We start from the raw sequence: 12355 nt of genomic DNA, 5'->3' as shown, positions 1-12355 counted from the left end.
TCGACATCGTATTGTTTTCACATGTCGGCAAATCATCGAGGGCCGAAGGTCCTGTACTGTGTTGTAATGTTTTGATGATATCACATCTGGAGAAGTGAGTATAGATTTATTCTCCTTACTGAAGAAACGTCAATGTTTCATTGGGAGCAGCTCACAGATAGTTCCCTCAAGTGATTCCAAAAATGGAGAGTGTTAACCTATTTGGAAAAATTGACTAGGTTGATCCAATAACCACGGGATATTATAGGATGAAAGATGATCTTCTTCTTTCCTGGTGCACTAAAATGAGTCAGCAACAGACGTCAAGTACACCGGAAATGGAGGAATTCGTTCTGCTTCTCCAGCCCGCTACACAGGAAAATCAGCAATCAGCTTCGACAATATAATGCCGGAACAGCATGAGGCTATCTAGATCCTTGAGCCTGATTACCGTGATAGGAGGAAGTCAGTCAACAACTTAAATGTGTTATGGAGGTACGTGAGAAAACATCAAACTGTTAGGCAGCAAAAGAAAATTCCGTCAGCCCTCAAGCCTCTGACACGTCAACAGGAAGAGGACGAACAGACCTTGAGTCTCTTACTCAGGAACAGGTGCAGCAAACTCATGCCATGAAGCTATATTGGACGAATATCAGGAGAACTTTCAGCCCCATTACTTTGTCAACCAGGAACACAACGAGTCCTTTCGGACATTCATATCTGTTACACAGCAATCAGGACATTTGTGTTACACTGTTAGGCCCATTACACAGGAAGTGAAAGAAAACGTAGAGTTTAAAGAAAATTAAAAAAACACAGAATTGTCATCTTCACTCTGCAATGCAATTAGTGAGCAAACTATTAGTTTCCAAGGCATTTTGATAATCTATGATCGAGGAATTAATGTCAGTAGTATTGCGAAGTAAAACCGCAACTCGTTAGAACAGTGTGGCTTTATGAAAATAACTCGTGCTTGAATATTTTACTCAAGTTCATTAAAGATTGACATTACACAAGATTGATAATGGGAGCCTGGAGATGTAAAGTTTCTGGACTTCAGAAAACATTGAGTCAGGTGACGCTCTTAGACTAATTGGCAAAATAAGAGCACGTGCGGTTTGGACAAATGTATCAGTTTGTATCGAGGATTGGTGAATCAACAAAATACAATGAGATGAAATAGATGGATCGTTTTCTGATTAGCAACTTGTGGGTTGCAACAGAGTCCAGTCCTCAGGCCCCAACTATTTGTAATCTAAATTATCACTTCCAGTTAGAAAACAAATTACAAGCAAATTTTCAGATGGCACTAAAATGGGGGGAGCAATAGTTTGCAAAATCGATACAGGAAATTTCAAACGGTTATGAATAATTTTGGTGAATGGGCCAACATTTAGAAGTGAAATTTCATGTGTATAAGTGTGTTGTCATCCATTTTGATCAGCAAAATATAAAGGCAACATATGATTTGGATGGAGAGAAACATCAGACTATTCGGGTGCAGAGGAATCTGGGTGTCACTGAAATTTTACATGCAGGTACAGCAGGTAATAAAAAAGGCAAGTGCAATTTCTCAATGCATGTGGTATAAAAGTATAGAAGTATTGTGCCAACCATCAAGACATTTTTTGGGTCTGCAGCTGGAGTATTCTGTACAACTGCAACTGGGTATCAAACAGGAAGCAGACACTTACGGTAAATCAGTCTTAATCCATTTTACTCAATGTATCCACTGCAGACTATTGAGTAGCTCGGGATCCACAACAACCCATATCAATGATGTCAAGGAGCGGACTGGAGGCATTGTATGATGACACTGAGATAAGCAGGATATTAGATTAACAAGAGACTATGGAGAGAGTGCGAATAGATATAAACAGATAAATTCAATGTACCGTAGTTCGGTTGCTGGAAATTTCATATCTTATACAAGCACTATCTGTTTTTCAGGAAGAATGGGAAGACGTATGCTACTGAAAAGGAGAGACAGAGCAGGACTTACTAGAACAATGTGCACTGGGGAGTTCACTCTAACACGTTCACCCACTCGGACGTGTTACTCCATTTCCCTGATCATCTGCTACCTGCCGTTCCCAGTGAACACAAAGCTGTCAGTACGCAAGGGATATTGTGATGTAATTGGTTGGAGGTGGAAAGTGGCCAAGGAGAGGGAAGTTTAATGGGAGGCCTTTATCCAAGATGCTAAGCATTCTAAAGACGTAGAAACTCGAAGACGATGGGAAAGGCTGATTGCGTCGGATCGGAGATGCTGTGGCTACTGTCAGGCAGCCGATATTAAACAACATAATGTACTGTGCATGGTAACACTGCAATATCTGTGGAGGGACAGTTCATTCGGGTCCTCTACGAATTCCCACTGACAGACGGAAATCACAGAGTCATTAAAACCATCAGTAATCCCTCTACATTGCGAAAACAAGGATACATACAACAGATGCACGTTGAGGGCGAAAACATCATGTATATCTCATCCAACATATATATATAGATATATCATCCAAAACCGATTGCTGATACGGATGTCTACATACTGCCAGATGATGGGTATGTCAACCACGCCTGCATGGAAAGTTCTATATCACAAAACCTGAAGAAAACCCAACCCTAATAGCCACTGGTCCAATCGTGCTCCATCTGCTGTGAGGTTTCAGATCATGTTGAAGGAGGTGACACAGCTCTATGTCCAGCTCATTGTTTAATCAACGTCCCTCACACTCTGTTCCTGGGTTAAGAGTAACTTGTGAAAATGTCTTGGAAAATCCCAGTGGTTATGGCAGATCACTTTCCCAATGGTTTTAGAGCTTCCCCCGCTGTTGCTCATGTTGCAGACCATGGTGCTACAATTATAGAGGCCATTATCCTTTCAGAGTTGGTTACAAATAATGTCTGAGGCGAATCACAGCACAAGTCCCAGCAAAAGATCTCCAACACATCTGCAAACATTTCAAGAACAGGAATCAGTCAAACGCCCCTCAGCTGCAAGTCTTATGGGTAAGGCCAGCATCGTCTAAATGGTTTCAAAAGTTAGCTCGGCACTAACGTTTTCTTATTGAAAGATAGAGGGGGAAGTGACGACGACCAGAGGGGCAGCCGAGACCCGGAAGCAGTTAGTGTAAGCTTACCTGGGTAGGTTTTTCCCCCTTTAAAAGCGCGAAGGAGAGGAACCCGAGGCACTACACGGGTAGTGCCTCCCACCCGCCCTCCTCCTCTAACGTAATAATAACATCTGTTGTGGTAAGTAGGTAAGTGCTGAATTTTGCTTGTTTTATTCTTTAGACACAGTTTTTTTTTAAATAAAAGTTAGCTTTAGAGGGATGGCAGTGAAGGCAGTGCAATATTCCTCCTGCAACATGTATGAGGTGAGGGATGCCATCGACGTCCCTGCCGATTACACTTGCAGGAAGTGCACCCATCTCCAGCTCCTCCAAGATCGTGTTAGGGAACTGGAGCTGGAGTTGGATGAACTTCGGATCATTCGGGAGGCAGAGGGGGTCATAGATCAGAGTTATAGGGAAGTAGTAACTCCAAAGATGGCAGATAGATGGGTGACAGTGAGGGGGACTGGGAGGAAGCAGCCAGTGCAGGGACCCCCTGCGGCCGTTCCCCTCAAGAACAAGTATACCGTTTTGGATACTTGTGGGGGGGATGACTTACCAGGGGTAAGTAACGGGGCTCAGGTCTCTGGCACGGAGCCTGTCCCCGTTACTCAGAAAGGAAGGGTGAAGAAGAGCAGAGCAGTAGTAATTGGGGACTCGATAGTTCGGAGCACAGATAGGCGGTTTTGTGGGAACGAGAGAGACTCACGTTTGGTATGTTGCCTCCCAGGTGCAAGGGTACGTGATGTCTCTGATCGTGTTTTCCGGGTCCTTAAGGAGGAGGGGGAGCAGCCCGAAGTCGTGGTCCATATTTTCACCAACGACATAGGTAGGAGGAGTGCCGAGGATGTTAGACAGGCTTTCAGGGAGCTAGGTTGGAAGCTCAGAGTTAGAACGAACAGAGTTGTTGTATCTGGTTTGTTACCCGTGCCACGTGATAGAGATTCGAGGAATAGGGAAAGAGAACACTTAAATGCGTGGCTAGAGGGATGGTGCAGGAGGGAGGGATTCCGGTTTTTGGATAACTGGGGTTGTTTCTGGGGACGGTGGGACCTCTATAAACAGGATGGTCTACACCTGAACCTGAGGGGCACCAGTATCCTTGGGGGGAGGTTTGCTAGTGCTCTTGGGGGGGGGGGGGGGTTTAAACTAACTCTGCAGGGGCATGGGAACCCAGATTGTAGCTTCAGGGTGCAGGGCCTGGAGTGTAGGGAGGTTAGGAACATGGCATCAATTTCAAAGGAGAGTGCCTGTAAACAGGAAAGTGGCTTGAAGTGTGTATACTTCAATGCAAGAAGTATACGAAATAAGGTAGGTGAACTTGCAGCGTGGGTTGGTACCTGGGACTTCGATGTTGTGGCTATTACGGAGACATGGCTAGAACAGGGACAGGATTGACTGTTGCAGGTTCCAGGATTTAAATGTTTTAGTAGGGTCAGAGGTTGGGGTAAAAGAGGGGGAGTGTGGCATTGCTTGTCAAAGATAGTATCACAGTGGTGGAAAGGACGATGGATGAAGACTTGCCATCTGAGGTAGTTTGGGCTGAGGTTAGGAATAGGAAAGGTGAGGTCACCGTGTTAGGAGTCTTTTACAGGCCTCCTAATAGTCCTAGAATCATTGAAGAAAGGATAGGGAAGGTGATTCAGGAGATGAGTGACAGTAATAGGGTGGTTGTTATGGGGGACTTTAACTTTCCTGATATTGATTGGGAAAGCTATAGCTCAACTTGGTTAGATGGGTCAGTGTTTGTTCAATGTGTGCAGGAGAGTTTCCTGACACAATATGTAGTCAGGCCAACAAGAGGTGAGGCCATACTGGATTTGTTTCTGGGTAACGAACCAGGCCAGGTGTTAGAATTAGAGGTAGGTGAGCACTTTGGGGATAGTGACCATAATTCGGTGATTTTTACTCTCGTGATGGAGAGGGATAAGTGTGTACTACAGGGCAAGAGTTATAGCTGGGGTCAGGGAAATTATGATGCGGTGAGACATGACTTAGGATGTGTGGCTTGGAAAAGTAAACTCCAAGGCAAGAGTGTAAATGATATTTGGAGCTTGTTCAAGGAGCAACAATTGAGTGTCCTTGATAATTATGTACCTGTCAGGCAGGGAGGAAAGGGTCGTGCGAGAGAGCCGTGGTTTAATAAGGAATTGGAATCCCTTGTTAAATGGAAGAGGGCGGCCTATCTCAAGATGAGACGTGAAGGTTCAATTGGGGCGATTGAGAGTTATAGGGTAGCCAGGAAGGACCTGAAGAGAGAGCTAAGAGCAGCAAGGAGGGGACATGAAAGGTCCTTAGTCGGTAGGATTAGGGAAAACCCTAAGGCTTTCTATAGGTATGTTAGGAATAAAAGAATGACTAGGGTAGGAATAGGTCCAGTCAAGGATAGCAGTGGGAAGTTGCGTGTGGAGGCGGAAGAGATTGGGGAGACACTGAATGAATACTTTTCTTCAGTATTTACTCAGGAACAGGGCATTGTCGTCGATGTGAGTACTGAGTCACAAATAAGTAGAATGGATGGCTTTGAGGTATGTAGAGAAGAGGTGTTGGAAATCCTGGAAAAGGTGAAAATAGATAAGTCCCCTGGGCCTGATGGCATTTATCCTAGGATTCTCTGGGAAGCAAGGGAGGAGATTGCAGAGACATTGGCCTTGATTTTTATGTCCTCTTTGTCTACAGGAGTAGTGCCAGAAGACTGGAGGATAGCAAATGTGGTTCCCTTGTTCAAAAAGGGGAGTAGGGAAACCCTGGTAACTATAGGCCGGTGAGTCTCACTTCTGTTGTGGGCAAAGTCTTATAGAGAATTGTAAGGGATAGGATTTATGCACATCTGGATAGGAATAATGTGATCAAGGATAGTCAGCATGGTTTTGTGAAGGGCAGGTCGTGCCTCACAAACCTTATTGAATTCTTTGAAAAGGTGACGAAGGAGGTTGATGAGGGGAAAGCGGTAGATGTGGTATATATGGATTTTAGTAAGGCGTTTGATAAGGTTCCCCATGGTAGGATACTTCAAAAAATACGGAGGTATGGCATTGAGGGTGAGTTGGAGGTTGGATTAGGAATTGGCTGGATGGAAGAAGACAGAGGGTAGTAGTTGATGGTAAAGGTTCATCTTGGAGTGCAGTTACTAGCGGTGTTCCGCAAGGATCTGTTTTGGGACCATTGCTGTTTGTCATTTTTATAAATGACCTGGAAGAGTGGTTAGAAGGTTGGGTGAGCAAGTTTGCGGATGATACGAAAGTCGGAGGAGTTGTAGACAGTGAGGAAGGATGTGGCAGGTTACAGCAGGATATAGAGAAGCTGCAGAGCTGGGCAGAAAGGTGGCAAATGGAATTCAATGTAGCTAAGTGTGAGGTGATTCACTTTGGGAAGAATAACAAAAAGATGGGGTTCTGGGCTAATGGTCGGATACTTGGTAGTGTGGATGAGCAGAGGGATCTTGGTGTCCATGTACACAGATCTCTGAAAGTTGCCACCCAGGTAAATAGTGCGGTGAGGAAGGCATATGGCGTACTGGCTTTTATTGGTAGAGGAATTGAGTTCCGGAGTCCTGAGGTCATGATGCAGTTGTATAAGACTCTGGTGCGGCCGCATCTGGAATATTGTGTGCAGTTTTGGTCGCCATACGATAGGAAGGATGTGGAGGCACTGGAACGGGTGCAGAGGAGGTTTGCCAGGATGTTGCCTGGTATGGAAGGAAGATCGTATGAGGAAAGACTGAGACACTTGGGGCTGTTTTCATTAGAGAAAAGAAGGTTTAGGGGTGACTTGATTGAGGTGTACAAGATGATTAGGGGGTTAGATAGGGTTGACAGTGTGAACATTTTCCCGCATATGGAGTCGGGTATTACAAGGGGGCATAGCTTTAAATTAAGGGGGGTAGATATAGGACTGAAGTTAGGGGTAGGTTCTTCACTCAGCGAGTCTTAAGTTCATGGAATGCCCTGCCAGTAGCAGTGGTGGACTCTCCCTCTTTATGGGCATTTAAGCGGGCATTGGATAGGTATATGGAGGATAGTGGGTTAGTATAGATTAGGTGGGCTTGGATCGGCGCAACATCGAGGGCCAAAGGGCCTGTACTGCGCTGTATTCTTCTATGTTCTATGTTCTATGTGTTCAGGCCAGATGCGACTTCTCAAACTATTCAACACAGGCAGGTGTAGCCGATTTAAGCATGATAAGATTAGATTATTTACAGCGTGGAAACAGGCACTTCGGCCCAACAAGTCCACACCGACCTTCCGAAGTGCAACCTAGCCAGACTCAATCACTACATATACCCCTTCAGCTAACACTACGGACAATTTAACATGGCCAATTCACCTAACCTGCACATCTTTGGACTGTGGGAGGAAACCAGAGCACCCAGACGAAACCCATGCAGACACGGGGACAATGTGCTAACACCACACAGTCAGTCGCTCGAAGCAGGAATTTAACCCATGTCTCAGGCGCTGTGAAACAGCAGTGCTAACCTCTGTGTCACCGTGCCGCCCATTATTATTAGTTAAAATAAAAACAAAGGGAATAGGAACTTATTATAGCCTAACTATTATAAAACGTAACACAGTAACAGATATAGCATCTTGTATGCATGAATGGTTACATTATTGTAACATTCCAGAATCAAAAATTCACATTCTAATACGGATCTGTATATGCAATTCTCCAATCCAAGAGGACGTAACATGATACTGAAGCTTCCAACCATTCTTTGACCACAAACAGCTTCTGACTACTATAAGTAATGCAGAAAAAATTAAGCTGAGTCTGTGAGTGCTGGCAATTCCCCTTCCATTGTTATCACCATTTTAAATCAAACCATAAGATCTTACAAGTTATTTACTGAATCCATTTTCAGTAGCCAGTTTAGCAACTCGACGTTTATAACGTCTATTCATAAAAAAAGGATCGGTCAAAAATATTGTTTTTTTAAAGTGACAACATCCTGACACAATTTAGTTGCCGGGTCCTTCATAATAATACTTAAGAGTCGTCATTGTGCTACTGAACACACCGTCTGCTGAGAGGGACAAACACAGACGTTAAGTGGACAGAGAGAGGCCATATTTGAAATAAAAGTCAAATCTACTGGAACCCACCGTCTAACATGGAGCACCACATGAGACTCACAAGGATTTGAACAACGACCCAACGCAAACAATGTATTTGCTTTTAAGAGTGAAATACCAGCACTTGAAACGCTACTGATCAAAAAGCAAACCCAGGGAAAGATGGAAAAGGAGAGAAAGATTCACATTGAAGAATAGAGGCAGCCAATTAATTAACGAAGACCATGTTGTGGAAACATGGTGGGACTGACTGGAGGAGTGAGACCTTACATGGTCAAATTGCAAGAATGACAACATTGAATGAATATATCGCCAGAACAGCTGAACTGTTTTTTCCATCAGTTTTGAAATCGCCCTGACGAAACCAGCCCAGCTACCATAAAATGCTACAAAACGACATCCCACCATGGAGAAATGTGTATACCTTGTTAGTTTGTATTCAGATAACTGGAATACCGGCCCAGTTTGGCAGAATTGCACACCGTTGCTAATTTAGCGGGCTACACTGAGGTTCGGGAAAAAATGAGGACCGCAGATGCTGGAGTTAAGAGTCGAGAGTGTGGTACTGGAAAAGCACAGTCAGTCAGGCAGCATCGAAGCACCAGGAGGATCGAAGATTCGAGTTTCCTGATGAAGAGCTTATTGGGTCTGGCAATGCCTTTATTCTAACATCTCCAGCGGATTATCACATCTGTCAGTGAAATGTCACTCAATTTCTGTCCCTATTGATTAGCCAACCTCCTGCAAAATGTTAATATTTAATCTGATGTCATCTATGTGTGTTCCTTCTTAAACAACAATTTTCAAACACGCATTCCCCAAAACAATCATACACACACACACACACACACACACACACACACACACACACACACACACACACACACACACACACACACACACACACACACACACACACACACACACACACACACACACACACACACACACACACACACACACACACACACACACACACACACACACACACACAACTTTCCCTTCTCCTTGTCCAAAGGAGACGCAGCGGCACAAAGTTGTGGGAGATCTATTTAGTGTCACGGACAGCAACGGCTGCAAATCTTCCCGTTATCAACATTTAGCTATTGCAATTGTAGTCGAAAACATGGTGCTGGAAAAGCACAGTCGGTCAGGCAATGTCAGACGAGAAGGGAAATCGACATTTGGTGCAAAAGCCCTTTATCAGCACTTCGTTACCCACTATCTATTGGAAACCACTAACTGTCCCAATTATCATCTATTTACCCTCTAACCAGATCCTGTCAACTACTTTATCTGTCCAACCGTTCTTCTCTCTCTTTCGACTCTGACCCCATCTACCATTTACTCGTTACCCCCTCCCGCACCCCACATTCTACATGTAAACTGTCATTTTCCCAGCTGCCCTGGGTTCTGAAGAAGGGCCATCGGACCCGAAGTGTTAATATTGCTTTCTCTTCAGAGATGTGCCAGGCCTGCTGAGGATTTCCTGCAACTTCTGGTTTTGTTTTAGTTGATTTTGTTGATACGTTCAGCTGATTATTTGTACATGGCAAGAAAATGATGCATTTCAATCGGTATCTTCAGACGTGATTGCTAACTGCGAAGAATCAAGTGAAAGAAGTCAATTGCATTTTTTAATGGACTTGAAATATGTAGCTTTATTTACAGTAGAATAAGTTAATGTATAATTACATTTTTCGTAATTAGAAATGTGCACGTGACCATCAATGAAACACGTTCTATGACAGTGGGGAATTAACTGCCTTCCATAACATGTTTACTTGTGTCAATAAATTTAAATATTTTGCAACATTAGCATCCCACTCGAGTTCCAGCAAGGCACTAACACAGTCCGATTGCCTGTAGCACGAAGGCATAGCTCACTTCAGAGAGAATGCATTATCCAATTGACAATGTGTTAAAAATATACTATAATACGCTTGCTGTTATTGGTGTCCCTGGTAGGTTACATTTTTTTCATTTTTCATTGCAAAACTGAATTTGTATCAATCCTTTGGTGCCTGGTGATATCCATTTTCATTCTGTGGATGCTTATGTTGATATCTAATGCAAAGTCACACATATGCAGGTACTAATTCAGTGATATAGTTCCGTTCAGCCAAATGACTTCAATGATACTGCAAGTTGCAGTTATTTCCTCGTATGCACGAAAACTCATGCTTGACGCCTGTTGGTTGTCTAAATTATGAAGTTGATATCTTCACTACAGTTAATAATATCAGGAAAGTCTCTGAGGTAAACTACAATTTGGGGCACCTGTCAGTGCAATTTTGAATTGATATTAATTATAAACTCAACAATGATAGTGGATATCAGTAAACTCTGCAAACGGAAGCATTGTTCCCTGAGGAAGTGCACTAAGTGTAGCTTAGTGATCCTAATTTTGATGTTATTTTGGCAGTATTTGTTATTGCAGAGTTATATGCAGTTTGCTTTGCTTACGGGCAGTTGATTGTAATTTTTCAAAATAATTGTTTGAGAAACTACATATTATCCAATGTACAAAACAGTATTAAGTTGAAAACGGAGAGACTGGTCAGTCTTCTTTTTTGTCCATTTCAAGATAAATGCCTTGTTGCTGTTCTTTCGATGTGATCTACTGAAAAAGACGATTGTCAACTGTTTATTGTCAGAGAAACACTGGGATAATGTTGTTCACAAACTCATGACCTCCATACATTTGATGTATGAATAATTTGAGGGCCTGGGTGTTACGTTATGAATTGTCATGCCGCCAAAAATTGTCTCCTTTGCGTAATGAACGAGCTCCAGCTATTGTTAGGGTAAAACATGGTGAGGCAGAATTAAAACTGCATAAAACGGTAATCAAAGATCCAAATTAATTGAATGTTTTCAGATTATAACTCTTTCAAAAAGTGAACATCTGCAGACCACTGTATGAAGTTTTAAGCTCAGAACTTGTCGAGTATTCGGTGTGTTCAAGTCAGAGTGGAGATAGGATTCAAAAGAAAATTAACCAACCCCACATCTACCTCTATTCCAAACAGTATTTGGAAATTATGAACCCATTTTCTCTCACACAGTTAATATAGTCGCCATTGCGATCTTATCCAAGGGAAAGTGCGGTCTCTCAAAGTGCACCACTTACTACCTGGTGGCCATGGCAACAGCGGATCTGCAATTTATGATCACCGAAGTCACACTATGGCGGATCATTTATTACTACTTCCCGGGATCTTTCATTTTCATTACTCCGGTCTGTAGTGTTATCAATGTCTTGCGACGTGTCACCACTGAATGCTCTGTCTGGTTCACGGTTACTTTCACTTTAGATCGATGTATAGCCATTTGTTGTCATAAATTAAAACCAAAATATTGCACTGAGAAAATTGCTCATATGGTTCTCGCAACAACCTCGATTGTGCTCTTTTTGAAAGATGTCACCTACTACTTCACGCAAGAACCTGGAAAAATAATTAACAATATCCCATGGTTCTGTTACATCAAGCTACTACAATGAAATTGGATGGATAATTTTTGATTGGTTTGATAATATTATGACTCCATTGCTCCCATTCGCATTCATTTTATTGCTCAATGCTCTGACAGTGAAATACATTTTAGTGAGTAGTAGAGTCCGTAAGGGACTAAGAGGACATAGTACCGCAGAGAATTGCGGTGACCCAGAGATGGAAAGCAGGAGGCGGTCTGTGGTTTTACTTTTCACTATATCGGGCAGCTTCATTCTTCTGTGGTTCGTGCATGTTGTCGATTTCCTCTATTACAACTTTACAGGAGCAAATGCCAGGGCTTATAACAATTCGGAATTCATATTTCAAAGAGTTGGGTTTATGTTGCGAAACTTAAATTGCTGCACGAACACGTTTATTTACCTGGCGACTCAGTCTAAATTCAGACAGCAAGTCAAGAATGCCGTGAGATTTCCTGTTTCAGCAATGTTTCAATTCTCTCAGAAGTAGCTAAATTAGAACATTGCACAATTGAGTTCCAAGGTTCAATTTCACAGATATAATATTTCACACCCGGATCTCAGGATAGAGTCCAGCACAATTCCATGACGAATTGCTGGTATAATTAATGTCAAAGGAGAAGGATGGTCGATACTGTCACACCTGAACGACAAGAAGAGGATCATCAGTCACTATCTCATTTCCACAGCCATGTGTATAATTTCCTGTC

General features: G+C 42.9%; 1 pseudogene; it reads left to right on the top strand.

Moving 5' to 3' along the window:
- Positions 1-10067: 10067 nt before the first annotated feature.
- Positions 10068-12135, top strand: LOC148136347 (putative G protein-coupled receptor 139; annotated as a pseudogene).
- Positions 12136-12355: the final 220 nt, after the last annotated feature.

The sequence above is a fragment of the Chiloscyllium plagiosum genome, unplaced genomic scaffold (assembly GCF_037043375.1).
Source record: "Chiloscyllium plagiosum isolate Xiang-an unplaced genomic scaffold, Cpla_swu_hap1 HiC_scaffold_46, whole genome shotgun sequence".
NCBI classification, from domain to species: domain Eukaryota; kingdom Metazoa; phylum Chordata; class Chondrichthyes; order Orectolobiformes; family Hemiscylliidae; genus Chiloscyllium; species Chiloscyllium plagiosum.
This window is presented reverse-complemented; position numbering and strand designations above follow the sequence as displayed.